A 19,361-nucleotide genomic window follows, 5' to 3' on the forward strand; every position below is an offset into this window, starting at 1 on the left:
GCGGGGCCTACTCTCACCTGCGCCAATCAGGGTGCAGGGTCGGCCCCGCAGGCGCCTCACCCATTGAGGGGGCGGGCTAGTGGAGCAGAGGAAGGAAGGGGGTGAGGGGCGAGGTGGGGAACGTGGGGTTGCCGGGCTGAGTACACCGTGCCGGTGCAAAAGAAGCCACGGGGAAATCGCCGGGGCGGAGGGAGAGCGCCGTGTGGGGACGTGCCTCGGCGGAGCAGCAGCTTCCCTACGAGCAACCAGACCGTCGGGTCGGGGAGGGATAGGCTGAGCCTAGGCTCCCCGCAGAGGCGCCCAGGCGGGGAAGGAGGCAGCAGCTCCAGGTGTGAGGCTTGTGAAGGGAAAGGGAACCCAGGGGAAGGGAAGTGGCAGAGCAGCTGCAGAAGTGCGGGCAGAGGGAAGGTACCCGCGCAACTGCTTCCCGCTGTCTCCAGCCAGGGCAGCAGCAGGAACAGCAGGGGGAGGAGCAACAGCCGCCAAATTCGCCAACTAGAGGAGGGGGGCGGAGCTTGGGTCCCTGTAGAAGCCGAAGGCTCAGGCTGCGCTGTAGTTTCCCGGAGAGGAGAGCAGGAACGAGAGCAGAGCGGAGAGCAGTCTCAGAGCATTAGCTCCAGCATCCCGCCAGGGGTTGCAGGTGTGTGGGAGGTAAGCGCGGGTGTCTCTTCCGGGCGTTTCACTTTGCCCCGAGAAAGCTTCCAATAGGAATTACACCAAGGCATAACTGAAAGAGTCTGCCTTGGGTTAGGAAACTGGTGCAAACCTTTTCGGGTGAAAGATTGACGTTTTTGGACTTTGAGGAGAAAAAGCAAAAGGAAGCTTGACTCTGGGCATAAAGGGCGTGGTTAGTGGTTTTGGTTTGAGTTACACCGTTAAAACTGTTCTAGGAGATCTAAGATTGAGGGAGACCATGCTATAAATGAGGAGAAGGTAGATGATATCTGAATAGGTGCGTAGCTGGTAAAATGCAAAAATTTTCTCATTGACGTAGAATTACTTCAGAACTGTTTCACTAGGAAAATAACTTTACAGTCTTCTTCAGTGTCTACCCTTCGTGTTGTTTATCAGATTGTCCTGCTACCGAACTGTTATTCAGGGTGATTGTATTGCAGGTTCCTAGAATTGCAAGATATCTGTATTAAAGAAGCAAATGCAGGCAGGAATAATCAGGATAGCATGGGTTCTGACTGAACCTATCAGAAGTATAACTTTTGCCAGCAATAATGTAAAAATGTATTTTAATGGATGGGTACTTAGTTTTTCTTCCAGTTGCTCTGGAATATTGGAACAAAGACCTGGACTCAGCCTACACTGGGAACATATGTTGTATTTCGTTGCTGCTCCTTATTCTCTCATTTGTGTCTGGTGATATTTGTACATTTAAAAAAACCAAGAATACAAGGAAAGCTGTGTGAGAATCTTTTCTCTGTGTAGAGAGTATGTGCTAAATGATTGCCCTTAGTACATGTTACGATGGGTTCAGGTTTACAAACACATGTAGCATCATAGAATAGTAGTTTATTCTCTGTATTAAACCGTGTATATTCCTTTGAATGTAATTATAATACCTATGGATGGAAATATGCTGTAATGCTAGATAAAGATGAAAGTCTTACCTAGCTTTGTGTAACTATGACAAAATTACAGCCTTTTATTTTTAGAAAAGTAGTAAGAAGCTTTTTGCCTAGTTCATTTTCTTTTTGTAACAGAGGTTCCTCAGATTACATGGCTTTTAATCATAGCATATTGCAGCACATTTTGCTCTGAAATGCCTTCATTGTGACAGTTGTATATTTCAAAGTGGGTTTGAATACTTTAGTTTTTTTTTAACTAGGATCAATAAAATGGAATAATTGCCTTTTGTTTTCTTCTGTTTTCATGATTTCCTTATTTACTTAGGATTTTGAATTTTATTTTTTTAAGGCACCCAAAATTTCTTTCTGAAAAGAAATGGCTCAGAGGAATTATCTTCCTATCATCAACTTCAGTCCTACTGAGTGCTACTACTGATAATCCTAAGTGATTTATCAGTATATATTCCTTCCCTCTCACATTCTCACACATCAGATAAATATATAGACAGATAGATATTAGAAAAACAGCTGCTTTTAGACTATCTCTAAGCAAATCAGGTAAGTTATCAGAAGCAGCGAAGAGCTTAGAAGAAAGAAAAAGCAACGGTAGCCACTATACTTAGCAACCATGGTAAGGATCAGATTTTATCTTTGCTGTCATTGCTAGAGAAATTAATTCCCATAGTAGATATGACCCTGTGAAAATGATTGGAGGGGGGCAAGTGAGTACTAGGGTATAGTGAGGCTTGGAAAAGATTGTGTTTGCTCTTGTTATTTGTGGTTAAGTGGATTGTCCTAAATCAGAGTGTTAAATTCTCTCTCAGACTCTAACATTAATTCATTTTGTAAAATTGACTATTTGCTGTCACTGGGTTATTTCTCCCATATAATAATAATACAGGCAATGAAGTTCTTTTGGAGTTTTTCTTAAGAGATCTTTTTGAAAGAATTTTGTTGGGAAACAATAAGCAAAAAAATGGACAGAAAATAAATATCAGATCAGTTGAAATTCAGATGTACTTTGAATCCCAACTATTTACATAGGTCTTCTGCTCTGAGGTATTATAAAGACTAGAATCTCATTAGGAATGAATGAGTTTGTGGTATTAAAGTACTGAATTTTTACCTGTTTTCAAGATTTGGATCCTTTTTAGTGTGCCAGTAAAAGAGACTGGATTCCTGTATCATGCGGAAATATGAATACCGCATTTTTATATGTGAGAAAATCATTAGCAATATATGTACTTGGGCATTTATTTGTTACCTTAAACTCTTGACTCATTTTAATTCAATCTCAAGTAATCTGAAAAATTTTCCTGACTGGTGTTTTGAAGGTTCATTATATGGCAGTTTATAATTTTATGTAAAGCACTACCTACATTAAGAGCATATTATTTAATCTGCTCTTGATTTTTACTGTTTGTATCTGGCTATCAGTAAATATGTGATATGATGAGAAAGAAAAGCAACGGAGTGCACAATGTTTCTCTTGAATGGAAATTTCTCTGGGGATGATTGTTCTTTAGCCAAAGACTTGGTTAATTTCAACTTACAATATCCTTTGGACTTTTCTTTGAAAATTTATGCCTATTGAATAAAAATAAGTGAGTGGTAGCATGGATTTCTAACAGGAGGATTCACCGATGCATGCTGCACAAAAGAGCAAGACTTAAAGGTTCAAGATCAATGGTTTTGGTGCAGAGGGGAGATGGGGGATAGATATGAAGAAAACTGCTTGAGAAACACATGCTTAGCAAAAGGAAAAAGAGATTTGATATTTTTTGTTAAATGCCTTTAGCTGATTCCATGGCCTTCCCGCTACCCCCAATCATTAATTTCTAGAGGCCTATATCCATAGTGGGAGACATTACTTTTCTACATTGTCATTTTAACTGGAATCAGACTGGCATTAATTCATTAGATTTTTAATAATTGTGGATTGCTAAAGCATAAAAATTCTCCATGTACACATTCACTTCTAAGTGAAACATTATTATTTGAACAAAATATTAAAAAGAACTAAAAACCTAAAATGAATGGTTTCTGCCTTAAAAATAAAGAACAGAGGTACTTGAACTAGACAATAAAGATAAGCAAAAAAAAAAAAAAAAAAAAGCCAGAGCCCTTTTATTTAAACAAATTCCAAAGCTTTGGGGATCAGGATTAACGATTATACACAGATAAGGGGTTTTGTTTTGTTTTGTTTAATCTTACCTCTAATGTTTCAGAACTTAGTACTTAAAGTTTGGAAAGTATGTTTTAAGTAACAAGATTATTATTAGCTCCTAGAGACCATATACTTCTTTTCTATCTTTTTTTGGTCCTGAGTACCTTATGTCATGCACAGCATAAAGAAGTTGCCCTATAATCACTTACTTAATTAGAACCATTGACGAATACTTTATAATGTACACATTGAGACATTTTGCACTTTAATAGACAAGAATTAGTTAACCTCACAGAATGATTATTATGCAATACATTAGTCCTTCTGAAAATGTCTTTGTGTTAGTTAGCCTTTGCAAAGTGTTGGTTGAGCCCAGTTTGATTCAAACTATGTTGGCTGTAAAGACAACAACTTTGGGTGCCAACATTTCTAAATTCATTTCAGAGATAGACAATATGGGTGAGGGGAAAGAGCTCTGCAACTGGTGGCACCTAAGGTCTGCATTTCACAGCCAGGAAAACCCATGGCTTACCATAGTTTAACATCAAGGATCTGGAGACATACATTTGTTGAAGTTTATCTATAAAAGCGTATTTCATTTTATAAAAACTGAATTTGCTCTTCTATTTTTCTAATCATTTCTTCCAAAAAAAAAAGGAAGGAAGGAAGAGAAGAGGGAAAGAAAAAGAAGTCAAACTGATCCTGATTTTCTTTAAACATGTATGAGTTGGGCATTTATTGTTTTTTTGTGTTTGGCTTTTCAGAAACATTAATCTGATTAGGCTTAGAATTAAGAATTCAATATTTTTTTCATTATTATAAGACCTGGACAATTCTAGTTAATTGTAAATAATTATTTAGTAGTAAAATTAATTTTAGAAAATATTTGTCTTTTGTTTGCTTTTTAACATACTTTTACTCTCACGCTGATGGATACAAATTGGCTTAGAACTAATGATTAGTCTTCCTTCTTCATGTTCTTTTGACATCGTCCTTAATGCTTAGCACTGAGTCTGCAATTAGCTGAGTTCATAATGTCTTCCCCCAGATACTTAGTATCTTTGGAATTAAGACCCAGTTTCATTGACCTTTGTATTTATGTTAAGAACCTCATTGTCTATGCTTGGTAGGTGGTAACAATTTGTTTAACTATTTGGCAGCCTGTAATGAAGCATCATTTTACAACAAGTACAGCTAGAAAAATGAATTTTTCTTAGACATCTGTTTTAGCACCAAATTCAGCCCTGTGCCCACAACAGTTGCTTTATATTAGAGCTAAATATAAATATTGCCACCTTATGTTGGATTTCTGAGTGAATAGAGGAAATATCGTTATTAACTGCAACCTTGCATGTGTGTGTGCTTTAGATATGAATTCATTCATTGTATGCCATTTGAAGTTTGTGTGGTTCTTTTCTCTCCTTGCGTCTAGAACTCTGCTGATTTAAAGATGGACTTTTAGGTAACAACCCCTAACCCCTAACAACCCCTAACTCCCCCATACATACACTTTCTTTCTCTGACTTTTTTTTTCCTTAACAAAGAGAATTAAAGAAAAACAGATAAGTATATTAATAATATGAGGCTTAGCTTAACTAAAATTTAACTTGTTTTGATCTATTTTCAGTGAGATGGTTGTCTTAGAAGGTCTTATTAAGACATATTAAACCTGAATTATATGAGTATTTGTCATCTTTGAGCCATCGTGGGGAAGGGATGAGTTTTGAAACTTGGCATTAGCAGTGCTCGGTGCTGACCCCCTCTGCAGCTCCTACTTTCAGCTCCAGCCACTGCTTGGAAGCCCTGTTCTGGTTCTGCCTAGAAAAGGAACCTTCTGAGCTCCTCATAGCTCTTAATTTAGTGTGGGAAGGAAGGCAGATTGAATTTATTTTGATTTAATAACCTTATTTTCCTAAGTGTATTGTTTTTCCCAGATATATCTCATACAGTGTTCCCAGTAAGAGTAGTTCAAATGTCACAAAGTGATTTCTATAGCATAATCAGGCAATTCAATGAGTAGCTATCAATTTGTAATCCATTTCCCCCCAGCATCATGGCTTTTTCCGAATAGACTCAGAAAAGTTCGCTGGAAAAGTTTTGATATTTTACCCACATTGGATTACTTCTGTCCTTTTCTTGATAACCTAAATTGTGTTGTTTTATTTGAGATCTTTTAACACACTCTAACTTGAAGATATAGTTAATTTTATTGTTTTTCCATCTTTTAGTAGTACGCTATAAACTGCATTATGATGTATAATTTTTGCCATTCACTTGAATTAAATCAGTTATGTAGCATTTATTTTGTTGTTTTGGTTTGGTTTGGTGTAGTTTTTTTAGAGACAGGATCTTCCTCTGTCACCCCAACTGGAATATGGTGGTACAGTCATAGCTCGCTATAGCCTCAAATTTCTGGGCTCAAGCAATTCTCCCACCTCAGGCACCCAAGTAGCTGAGCCTACAGGTGCATGCCACCACACCCAGATAAATTATTATTTTTTTAATGTTGTTTAGAGATGGGGGTCTCCCTTTGTTGCCCAGGCTGGTCTTGAATTTCTGGCCTTAAGCCGTCCTCCTTCCTCAGCCTCCCAGGTCTCTGGGACAATAGGCAAGAGCCTATTGGAGCATTTAATTGTTGTGTGCTTCACAAAACAATTTAAAATCATTGAAGTCATTAGTGTTTTGGAGATATATTTAACCTTCCAGTTAAGAAACCACTACTTAGTATCCTAAATTGCTTACGGATGTAAACTCACTTATTCTATGTCCAAGGCAGGTTAAATAGTATCTTACATCATATGTCCTTTGACATATAATACCAGATAGTACAATACCAGTAGTCTCACAGCTACCTAACACTGGTATAACTTTTGATTTTGGTTAGTATACTTTTTAAAAATTATATTGTGAAATCTTGAACACAATGCACATTAACTAAATCTAAGTCAATAAAGTAATTTTCTCTATATTTCAAAGTTTTTGATGTATTCTTTTAAAAATGCCAATAACTTAAAATTATAAAGGCCTAATAACAGCCATTTATTTTTTTAATATGACAGCAGATTTGACTTAATAATTAGTAACATAGAATTAAAGATTTTGAAAGAGAAAGAAATTTTACCCAGGATTATCTTAAAAGCAAATTTTTACTCACATTATGTGAGTGATTAACAATTTAAAAAATAATTTTAAAGTATATATCAATAAGAAGTGCTTTTGGCACAATGACATAAAACAAAAGGGATTTATTAATATTTTTCCAGAAGAAGAAGTCTGAGGAGAGTAGTGGTTTGCTTTTTGTTTACAGGTTCAATGTCATGAAGGTTTTGTCCTCATGATTTCTCTCCTGCTTGTTGTAAGATAGATGCTTCTGCTAATGTAGATATCACATTCTAGTTCAAAGAAGGAAAAATGGAGAATGATTGTGCCTGTTGAGTCTTTCTCTTTTAATCAGGAAATAAAAGCTTTCCCAAAGACCACCAGCAAATGTCCTCTGTGCACTTGTCCATGTCATGTGGCCATCCCTAGCTTCAAGGGATTCTGAGCTATCAATCACTTTCAGCCTCTGGTGGAGCAGGGGAATAAAAGTTTGAGAATGACTTTTGGGTAACCATCAATAACTTCAGCCATGACAAAAACCATGTTAACTTTAAATTTTATTCCTTCTTATTCTAACCTTTTCTGGTGCCTTTTTTGTTTGTTTGTTTAGCAAACTCTAACCTTCCTACATCAAGTTTTCACTTACATGATTATCAAATTTCAAGTCCCTGGGCAAAGGCATTCCTCAGAGACTAATGGTATCTCTGGTTGAAAGGCCATCTACCCAATACTGCATCCAGTATTTTTTCTGTACAAACATTTTCTGTAAAACTTGGTGATTTTATTATAAATCTGCTTTAAACCTAAAAGCATTTAAGAATCTCTCTGTATAGGCTGCATTCAAGAATACAGGTATAGGCCAGGCATAGTGGTGGCTTATGCCTGTAATCCTAGCAGTCTGAGAGGCCGATGCAGGAGGATTGCTTGAGCTCAGGAGTTCTGAGACCAGCCTGAACAAGAGCGAGAACCCATCTCTACTAAAAATAGAAAAATTAGCCGGGCATCGTGGCATGCACCTGTAGTCTTGGCTACTCAGGAGCCAGAGGCAGGAAGATCGTTTGAGCCCAAGAATTTGAGATTGCAGTAAGCTACGATGACGCCACTGCACTCCACCCAGGGTGACAGAGACAGACACTGTCTCAAAAAAAAAAAAAAAGAAAGAAAAAAAATATGGGTATAATACAAATGAAAAAAAATTTGAGTATAAAAATTCCTTTTAAGATTTGCTTAGCTGCCTGAGAAAGCAAAATAAGCCATTGTTCCCCTTCAGGGGAACTCACTCTAAAAATTTGTTACCCTGAAAAATAGTGCTATTATCCATTTCTAAAATGTAAAAAATATTATCAACATCTGTAGAGTGATTATTACCTAAATTATGACTCATTCATAAAATGACACATCTTGGACTTATGGTTTTGTTGAATTATGATTTCCTGAGATAGGAAAGCTGAGGAGAAAATTGAAATTGAGAAAATGGAAACAAGTGCATTGGTTTTTTTTTCCATTGCCTAAAAAAAGCCCAAATCAAAGATGTTGAGCATAGAACCTTGACATATTGTAATTTTCTTTGCATTTCCATATTGACATCTTTACTGTCTAATTTTTGCATTTCTATTATGTTACTTTAGGTGAGTGGCTTTATTGGAATAAGGCTCTCCAGATATAGTCACATGTAAGTTTCTAAACTCCTCTACAGCCAATCTGTAGCATAGGCTTGGGCACTATAGGGAGATATAACAAAATATGTAACATCACTTACTATTTGGCATAATCTTTTGTCAATATAGTTAACAAAAGAAGATATTACAAGACACATTTATATAAAAACAAGGATATGTGACTTAAGGCTATGATGATATAATAGTTACTATGCTAGAAGGCCAGAAACAAAAGAAATTGATCTATGTGATAAGCAGGGAAGGCTTTGAGGAAGAATTAGGGCAGCATGGAATATTGGTTAATTGCAGAGGATGGCAAGCTATGGTCTGCAGGTACACTGCCTTTTCTTTATAAATAAAGTTTTATTGGAATACAGCTATGCCAATTTATTTACATATTGTTAAGGCTGCTTTCTCACTGCAACAGTAGACTTGAGTTATTGCTTTGAAAACCAAAGCCTTCAATAGTTCCTGTCTGGCCCGTTCAAAAATGTTTGTCAGTCACTGGATAAGAGTGTCAGCTCTGCAGTCAGACAAAACTGGGTTCAAACTTTTGTTCCATAATTACTAGCTATATGATATTGAGCATGTTACTTAATTTCTCTAAACCTTGGTTTTGTGATAGGTAACATTACTCAAAGGCAGTTTATATTGATATAATGAGATTTCATATAAAGTGCATTACACAGTACCTAGCATGTAGTAAATGCTAACTAAATGTTATTTTATCAAATGTTAGATTTTATTTCATTATGATTTATTGTTTTAAGTAAACTATAACTTTTGATTCAAATGAGCATTTGAAACTCTAAATTTGAGTCCCCCTTCCCAACAAAAATAATATCCAGGAGACTAGGAAAGGTATCACCTAATTATAAGAAGTTTTCAAGAGTTGCACAAAATATTTTAAAGGGACAATAAAATTCATGTTAGAGCCAAACAACCTATGTATATGAAAAAAATAATGCTACACTTTTAAATAAAGCAAATTAAGACTGAATAGCATATGGAGTATTGTAGGAAACCATGCTGTCAATTAAATTTAAGATATTTTCTTAGAACTTAAAAGAAAATGATTAAATATCCACATAAATATAATACAAAGCAGACATCACTACCAATCTTACAGAAATAAAGGATTACTAGGGAATACCATAAACAATTATATGGCAACAAATTAGATAACCTAGATGAAATGGAAAAATTGTTAGACACAAAGTACTGAAATCAACTTAAGAAATAGAAAATCCAAATATAGAATCAAAAATAACAAAAAACCAAATCTGACAATAAATGAAATGAATTATATACTATGACCAAGTAGGATTTATTCCAGGAATGCACAGTTAATTTGACATGAAAATTAATTAGTGTAATATATCCTATTAAGAGAATAAAGAATATGTGATCATCTCAATAGAAGAAAAATATTTGACAAAATCCAACACATTCTCATGATAACATTTAATAAACTAGGAATAGAAAGAAACTTCCTCAACCTAATAAAGTACATCTACAAAAAACCCACAGCTAACATCTTTAGTAGTGAAAAGCTGAATATTTCTCCCTAAGAATAGGAATAAGACAAAGATGTCTGCTCTCACACTTCTATTCAAAATTGTATTAGTGGTTCTAGCCAGGGCAATTAGTCAAGAAAAAGAAAAAGTGTCCAGATTGGAAATGTAAAAACCAATCTATATTCATAGATGAAATGATCTTATATATAGAAAATCCTAAGGAAGCCACACAATTAGAACTAATAATTCAGCAAGATTGCAGGATACAAGATCAATTTAAAGAAGTCAAATATATTTTTATATGCTAGCAGTGAATATCCAAAAACAAAATTTTAAAATTTATTTATATCATAAAAAAGAATAAAATACTTAGGAATCAATTTAACAAAATAAATGCAAGACTTTTACACCAAAACACCAAAGGATGTACAAAACATCACTGAAAGAAATTAAAGAAGACCTAAATAAATTGAAAAACATCTCATGTTCGTGGATTGGAAGACCTAATATTGTTGAGATGGCAATATTCTCCCAATTGATCTACAAATTCAATGCATCAAAATATTAGCTGCAAAATTTTTGTAGAAATTGACAAATTGATTTTAAAAGTTATGCAGAAATTCAAGGAACCCAGACACATGTGTATCAGTGGAATAGAATTGAGAGTCCAGAAACAAACAGTTATAATTATAAAATTCTCCCCTTGATTTTAGATTAAGGTAGTCAACTTTCATTAAAATATCGAGTCTCATTTCCTCTCTTTTCAGTCTTAAGTTTTTGTTGTTGTTGTTGTTTCTGTTGCCCTAGTTTACTCTCATGTCAGCTGCCTTTTATGTCTTACCTTACCCTAATTAGAAAATTTTATTTTTTAATTTGATTCCTGTCTCTTAACTGCCACAAAACATATTTAGACACCATGCTTTCTACCCTTATAGAAACACAATGTTCAGCTAGCTAACTAGCATGAATAATCGTCATTGAGAACCCTTAACCATATATGACAAGCTACAGTACAGTAATTGCTATCTTTATACAAGACAATCATGTGACTATAAGGCTGATGGCTTAAAACCATAAATCCAGTTTCACTTTAAATATAATAGTGGACCAGCTGATATTTTAAATAATATTTACGTTTTTCCTCCCCCTTAGAATGACTTGTATATGAAAACTTTTAACAGGAAGATCTCATTTATTAAATGGATCCAGAATTCCCACCAAAACACACCTTAGAATGTGGGAAGTAAGCTAATAGCTAACAAATCCAGCCAAATCCTTGCTGTTAAATTTACTTTATTTATCCATTAGACCCTTAAGCCCTTATTTAGAGCTTGTTTATTTATAATAAACTGTTTAATTTACTATTTAATGCTATTTAATTTGTATGTTTAGACAAATTAACAATGATTCAATTAAATAAACCAAAGATGAGAAGGGGAAAACTATGGAACTAAGAAAACATAGTTGTCTGAAGGGTATGTGTCTCGATACCTCGGAGAAGTCCAGAGACACATGAGCCATGGGACAGTGTGTGGTGCTCAGCAAGTATTAGCTGGGTGTGTGAAGACAGAGCCAGTAGGTTCAAAAAGATGCCCTTCAGGCATGACAGGAGGCTAAATTGTCATATTTCCAGTTTTGTGGAAAAAAGATTACATACTTTCTTAGTTTCATGCAAATGGTTAAAATAAACAGAAATTTTGGTGCTGAAGAAGTAAATTCACAGCTATTGGCAAAACACCCGGCCAGGATAATTTATTTTCAGAGAAATCAAGGAAATCAAAACTTTGCTTTTCTCTGTGTGTAACGATATGTATATTTTACCCAAATACCTAAAATGACAGTTAACATTTAAATGTTTTCTTTAGAGATGTGCATATGAAATGATTAATTATACACTATGTAAGCTTTCTCCTTTCCAGGTTGAATTTAGGAAGCTCTACGAGAAGTATGTTTTTAGCCATGCAGTTAGTTTAGTGTCAGAAAATAAGAACCAGATTGTACACAGAAATTTATGAACTAGAAAAGACAACATAGAGCAATGAGTTTACCATAGTGTATATGACGTGTTTGTATATCATAAGGAGATTATTTAATATTATGTAAAGAGAAAGTGAAAGGTTTTAAGGAGGCAGTGGGTGTCATGTAGAGGGAATTCTAGACTATGTCCCTGTTTTTTGAGAATGGAATTTTACTATGACCTAAGCACTAGTATCTTTATATACATATATTATCCTCCTTAATTTTTATAACAATCCTATGGGACAAGTATTGTTGTAACCCCCATTTCATAGATGAGTAAAGTGAGTCATAGAAAGTTATATAGGTTCCCTCAGGTATCACCATGTAGTACTAAGTTTGCATTTGTTTCTAGCTGAAACATGGTTCTGCAATATAATCATTAACACAGAAGTAACCAGAATATTTTGTATATTTCTATGGAATGGTCTATAGTTACTACACAGTGTTTGTGTATTGCAACTATGAATACTCTTGCATTCTTAAAATTAAAAAATTAGGACAGCTATAATCATAGACATGAATCCTATAAAAAAATAACAAAATCCATATATAAAAATTCTAATTTCAGACAAAACTAGAGAATGTCCTGTGATAATACAAAAAAAAAAAATCACTGCAATGTTACTTTAAATCAGGAATCTCAAACTGGCAGCTTGGCAGATTGAAATTCTCCTACTTCACCTCATCCCAGCTGAATTGTGTTTTGCAGAGTCTATATTTTAGAAAAAGAAGTATTTTCTTTAGGTGAGGGATACCCCCTTTAGTTGCCACAGACCTCACTATTCTCTATTATACTAGCCTGATTCACACATTCATTTTATCTGCTAAGGCACTGCAGACTTCTGAGTTTGTTAGAACTTTATATCATAGCCCTTTGGTAAATTTAAAATATGCTATTGAATTATTAACGTAATTTTTGGAATACGTTTGGTAAATTGAGGTAGACCTGTAATTATACAAACTAACTCAATCTATATCAGAATAGTTTTCCAAAGCTTAGATCTGTACAAGCTAAGATTAAATTATAGAGCATAACCATCTCTATTAAGTTCCTTTAAATGTTTTGTCCCTGTAGAAGGTAGGAAATAGAGATTTTTCTTAAGCCAGATGAAAAAATTTAGATATGTTAAATTGCAAGTGCTTACTCTGTTGAATATGTAGATTTTTCAGGGAATAACATTGAGGTTATTGACAGTCAGAACATGGTGATAGGTTGTCAATGCCATCTTTAGACTGTTAGCTCAATTATCAGGATAAAACTAATTGGTAAGTGTTATGCAGCATTATCATGTATGATTGGTTCTAATATCTTTTCCCGTACATAAGGTAGTAAAGAAGCCTCTAATATTAGCAAACAATTGCCCTTCATGTGTGAAAGGGCAACATCTTAGAACTGTATACTGTTCCGTAATATAAATGGACTCTGTTTCAAATTGTGTTGTATGAAGTTGAACTCTATAAAATTGCCAATATTTCACTATTTTTGACTTACCAAAAAAGGCAATTCACATGGTTCAACCTGTCACATTAGCTATTCCAACGTAAATAGTATTGTTCCAAATTGGGAAGGTATTATTTAACAGAAACTAATACACAGATTTGTTTCTAGATTAGTAATAAACATGCATTGTGTCCCTGCTTTCTTCAGGCCCTGAGCTCGCATGAAAAATTATTTTCTCTCTTCATTGTCCTAAGTCTGGCATATGTTGGAAGTTCCCAGAACTTGGCTATAGGTCTTCTACTCTTTTCCACACTCCTCAAGAAATCTCATCCATTCTGATAGTCTTCAATGTGCTCACAACTCCTAAATGTGTCTTTACCCCAGACCTATACTCTGAACTCTAACCACGTTATCTACTTCCTTAACTCTCCAGTGGATGTCTCATAAGCATCTCAGATTAACCTTTCCAAAACAAAATTTCTGACCTCTTTTCTCACCCCTCTTAGGCCAACGTTCTCCATCACAAAAGGCACCTCTACCCATCCTGTTGATCCAGAAGAAACCTGGGAGTCATCCTGACTCACCCTTCTTTTCAGCTACCTGGGTCATGTCCAATCTATCTCTTAAATGAGTATACCCGGAATCTAACTACTCCTTTTCTATCTCCATTGCAACTACCTTAGTCTGCTGTCACCTCTTACCTGGATTGTTGCCGTAACCACACCATTTATCCTTAAGTTTCTACTCTAGGCTCCCTATACTCCATCCTGTAAATGTCAGCTTCTTAAACTGTACTGCAACTTAAGGGACCTGGCCCCTACATATCTAAGCCAGCCTCCTCTTTCCCTTTGTTCACTAAATTATTTCAGTTCCTCGCTGTCACAAAGCTCTTTCCTGTCCTCGGGCTTTCACATTATTCCCTCTATCTGAAATACAACGTCCCTCCTCAGCTCTTAGTTAGTCCTTCAGCTCTCAGCTTAAATAACACTTACTCATAGAGGCTTTCCCCAATCCCCTCCTTAATCTAAAATAGGCCCCCATTATTCTTTCATATAGCACACTGTGACTTTTTCTTCATTGCACTTAACACGGTTTGCAGTTAGATACTCAGATGTGTGTTGATTTGTTTAATGTAAGCTCTGTGAGCACAAGGCCCTCATCAGCTGTGTTCAACACTGTGTCCAGTGCCCAGCACACAGTAGACGCTATCTGCTAGAAATGAAAAACATATTCTATCTTGGATGTTGGTGCTTATGGAAAGCCAGATGTTCAGAAGAGGATGTAAACGATGAAGGGCCTCTGGAAGTGTGGTACCTGGAACACAGGGTTGGTTTCAAATCCCATCTTCATTTTGGGCGACTTAACTTTTCTGAGTCCCTAGATTGTAAGCTTTTGAAAGCTCCCAATCTTCATAGGGGCCCAGGGCTTTTGAGAATCACTGTTTTAAAAGATGTGAGAATTGTGTTTTTTGAAAAAGGCCTTAGGGCTTCTGGCATTTATTGAGGACCTACTATATACCAGGCACTTCCTATATTTTATTTTATTTATCCACACGCAGTATCATGAAAAAGGAACTTTGCAAAAGAGGAAACAAAAGTTCATTTACTTAACAAATATTTGAAAGGGGCGGCCTTGCAAAAATAACAAGAAAATACCTAATCCTACAATTTCCCCAGTAATGGTTAAAGATCTATCCCATGAGTTGTCTAACGAACAGGTACCCTAAGGGAGCTCTGTTTTGTACAACTTCTACAAAGAGCTGAATGGACAGAAAAGAGATGTAAATCTCTCTCTTTTAAAATTGTTTTTTTAAGAGAATCTGCTTTTACAGAGTTCCTGAGTAAACAGCAGAAGAAAGGGATATAGCCTCAAGCATATCTGAGAACAGAGTCACATCTCCTGTGATGATCCCTTCTCCAAGGAAGGGCAGGAAACTAACTTTTAAACTTTGACATCCTTGCAGTTTTTGTTATCTACCTGCTACCACTTTTGTTATCAAGTGACAGCTATCACTATTTTTTTCTCTCTTCATCCCCCTTACAATCAGTGAGCCCCTTGGCCTTGCTGCTGGCACCCCCTTCTCTTTCTTTGGGATGCCAGGCCATCTCCCTTCTCTCCCCCTCCCCCATTTCTTGCTCTTTTTCTCTCTCTTTCTCTGTTCTTCTAAAGGATAAAATAAATTTTATCTTTGTATCTTAATCTCTGAGTGAGAAATCTTTCCCCACCTGTGCCATGAGCACTTACTAAGCTTTCCAACCTAACAATATTTATTGTGCATCTACTATTTATCAAGCACTTTTCTAGGCTTTGGAGATAGATCAGTGAACAAAATAGACAATGTATGAAGATTGAGAGTTTGGGCCAGTGAGGTAGGTATGTTAGAATAACCTCTGTGGCCTTTTTGAAACTACCTAAATCATCTCCACTGCCTACTACTGACTGGCTATTTTTGATGAGGAATATATCATATTCCTCAGGTATGCTGAGACAAAGGTTGAAAAACACATGTCTAAATCTTGTCTAGAACCAGTGTCACTAGAATAATAGCTAACAAATGAGGACTGTATATCAGAAGACTGTCAGTGTTGTTAGGCTAAAGTATATATGTAAAAATAGAAACTGTGGAACCATTATGTAGTGATGCTACTGTCTTCTGGTAAGAAGTATCAGAATGTGTGCTTGATAGAGTGCTCCTCTGGGTATATTATTTTGGATTTAATTTTAAAGACATTTGGTAGCCCATAACTTTTTAAAAGGGAGAAGGGAAATAGATTTCTTACTCTCCAAAATTATGTATTAACCTTACTTCAAGCTCCTTTTCCAAGAGGAATATTTATACTCCCAATGACTGCGATTGGAAGAGACTCAGTTATGCCACATTTACCTTTGTTTTATCCAGTTCAACAATTTGTGAGCTCTGCAATCATTTTTATATCAGTGAATTAGGCATGAAATCCAGGAGGGAGAAAGGAATGAGCGTTAGAATCACCACAGGATGTCACAAATCCCAGAAACAGGGGAAGTGAAAATTCATCAACCAACTGAACCACACATTACAGCCAGACGCTGGGCTACCAAGATGCAACTTAAACAATTGAAATCGATGAAAGTGCCTCTTAAAGCCCTCTACTGGTCTATAATTGTAAAATGTTTACAAGCATTTTGATTGTTCATGCAATCGAAATACTTAAGCAATTATAAGTGCCCTGCTTATTTCTATGGTGTGTATATTTTCATTAAGTTACACATTCTATCATAGAGCTGTGCTTTCCATAGTATATGAAGATTGTTCAAATTTGAATATTTTAAATGTCAGCATAGAATAACATTAATGTTTATGACTTGACTTTAAAGAAATCTGTAGTGCAAAATCTGAATTTACATATCCTTGGGACATACAAGGAGTGTCACTAATCAGATAAATTCTTTAGAAGAAAAACTTCTTATAGAGCTATAATCAAGAAAGGAAGTTAATTAAACACACCTGTATTATTTGTTTGGTTGTAGCATAACTCATTTTCAGACTGCTAGTCTGTAGGGTTCCCAGATTTGATCAGCTAAATCCTTTAGTTTTCTTCTACTTTAGGATTTCTCAGTCTTTGCTGGTCTGCGTGCCCACCATGGAGTTTGAGGTTGAACTGTCCTTGTCTGTGTACTCCCCAACCCAGAGTAGCTGCCTGCTTCTTGGATTCCCACCTGCACTTTTTCTTTCCCTACTAACAGGCCACCTAGTCAGCTTTCCAAGTTGCATTTTTCTTTTTTTTTTCTGCTGTTCACAAATATCTTTGATAACTCCTTCTTGCCTCCTCAGGCAGCTCAATGAGCCATTCTGTTGTCTGATCTGATATTTCCAAAACATATCCATTCAACAAATCCAATTCTTTCTTGACTTTTATTTCAGCCTTTCAATAATCTTAGAAGTTTTTGGTTCATATTTCTCACTATAACCATTAACACATAACTCTACATCTACATTTCATAAGTTTATCTGTATGGGAAAAATGATGCATTTTCATCCATTATATATTCCAGGATAGTAGTTTGGGAGTACTTCCTAATTAAAACCCTGAAAGAAAGCACATGGCATGTGGTGATCACTCCAAGTTGACCTTCTTTTAGAGTAATTTCAGATGTTTTTATCTGCAACACACCCTCATTCTTCATTTCAAGTAGGCAAGTGACCAAGGATACCAGCAGATTCAATATTTTAAAATCAATTTACAAGTGAAAATCAGTTCTTGTTTTAAGAAAATAAATGACAGTCTTAGACTAGTTCAGAGGAGCCATTGTAATATGGCTATGCTTTTGTAAAAAGATCTGTTATTTTAGGGTAAGAGGTTGGGAGAGAGGAAACCATGAGAAGCCCGTGGTTGGTAGTGGAACCTTGTACACCACAGACCAATATCACTGACTGTTCATGCTTGGAATTGTAGTAAATGTAAAATGTGACTTTGACATTGCAGCATAAATAGTCCTTTAATAATATCTTTTCATTTGTTTTTCACTTTCTTCTCTGTAATCTCTCAGATTCTGGTACTACTGAAATAGTTTAGGTTTAGGTTAATAAACCTAAAGACTGTATTATTAAGTACTAAAACAAGTAGATGTTGCTGATTTTCTACAATTGTTTTCTTAATTAAACTTCCAAATAAACATATCTGATCATCAGTAATACATATAAGTCATCTTTATTATTTTGGAAGATATAGATAAGTATATGACCCTTGTAATTAATATGGCAGTCATGGCCATGAAGGTAATGTCTAGTCCATCACTACGATTATTTAGATTAGCTATTTGTTTTCCATTAATCAAAAGAAGACACCCCCCCAAAATAATACAAAAACAAAACTGAGTAGGTACAATATGCAGCCAACTTTCTGCCTCAGACTTTCAAAACAATGTATTCTGAGCCTCAGCTGACTCTTCATTATGTCACAAGTCTAAGTCACCCTGTGAAAAATAGAGTTGGTGACTCTATGTAAATGAGGTTTTCCACCCGTAGGGAATAAGCTGTGTGAGATTCAACGGGTATTTAAACAGCTACGAAGGATTTATTAAAAAGAGAAGTGCATCTATCACTGATTAGTATACTTTGAGAGAAAGGCACATTGAACAGCAACCTTTGAATAATCAAGTTAGTTTATCACAGTATCAGATGACATTAGTGCTAGAAGGAATCTGAAAGATAGAAAACCAACCCTCTCATTTTTACTGAGGAAGCCTAGAGCTCTTCCTAAGACCAGCTTTTTGAAAGGACTTCAGTTACACTAAACTGTAAGATCACTGAAGACAGTGTATAATTGTTGCTTATAATTTGTACAGTGCTTGGGACATATTAAATATTCAAAGTATGAATTCATATGATTGATAAATAAATGATTTTATGAACAAACAAGTAAAAGAATCAATATGATCTGTTACATAGGGGTCTGTGTTATACAACTCATACTCAAGGTTGATTTTACCTGTTTTCAAAAAATTCTCTTATTTTTTTATGTAGCCTGAATTTTCAGTGACCTCCCTCTCTCTCTCTCTCTCTCTCTCTCACACACACACACACACACACACACACACATACAAACATAATGAAATATAGTCATTGAACTTGCAGTCATACTTCTTAGTGGCCTCTGTATATTGAGATGAACCGGGGATATAAATGTCCCTAAACACCCTTCTTCTCAGTTGCCAGATAACCAAGTCTCTAGCCAGAGTAAAAATATCATGGATATTCAGCATCCTGATTTACATAACATAAACCCCTGTTCAATAGGCAGAAGATCATATTAATTTTTTATACAGATTCATATTTTGAATGTATCCTGTATGTTTATAAGTTTTTCATCTTCATTCTTGGACCTGTAGGTGTCTGGATCCAGT

General features: G+C 35.6%; 1 protein-coding gene across 1 annotated transcript in view; it reads left to right on the top strand.

Annotated features, from left to right (window-relative positions):
- Positions 1 to 477: 477 nt before the first annotated feature.
- The window catches only part of SERPINI1 (serpin peptidase inhibitor, clade I (neuroserpin), member 1), an 80,954-nt gene continuing 62,070 nt past the window's right edge, over positions 478 to 19,361 (top strand). Inside the window, exon 1 of the mRNA XM_012640171.1 lies at positions 478 to 651. The gene's annotated coding sequence lies outside the window, so the exon portion shown is untranslated. The remainder of the gene's footprint in view (positions 652 to 19,361) is intronic.

This window comes from Propithecus coquereli, unplaced genomic scaffold, assembly GCF_000956105.1.
Source record: "Propithecus coquereli isolate 6110/MARCELLA unplaced genomic scaffold, Pcoq_1.0 Scaffold15, whole genome shotgun sequence".
NCBI classification, from domain to species: Eukaryota; Metazoa; Chordata; class Mammalia; order Primates; family Indriidae; genus Propithecus; species Propithecus coquereli.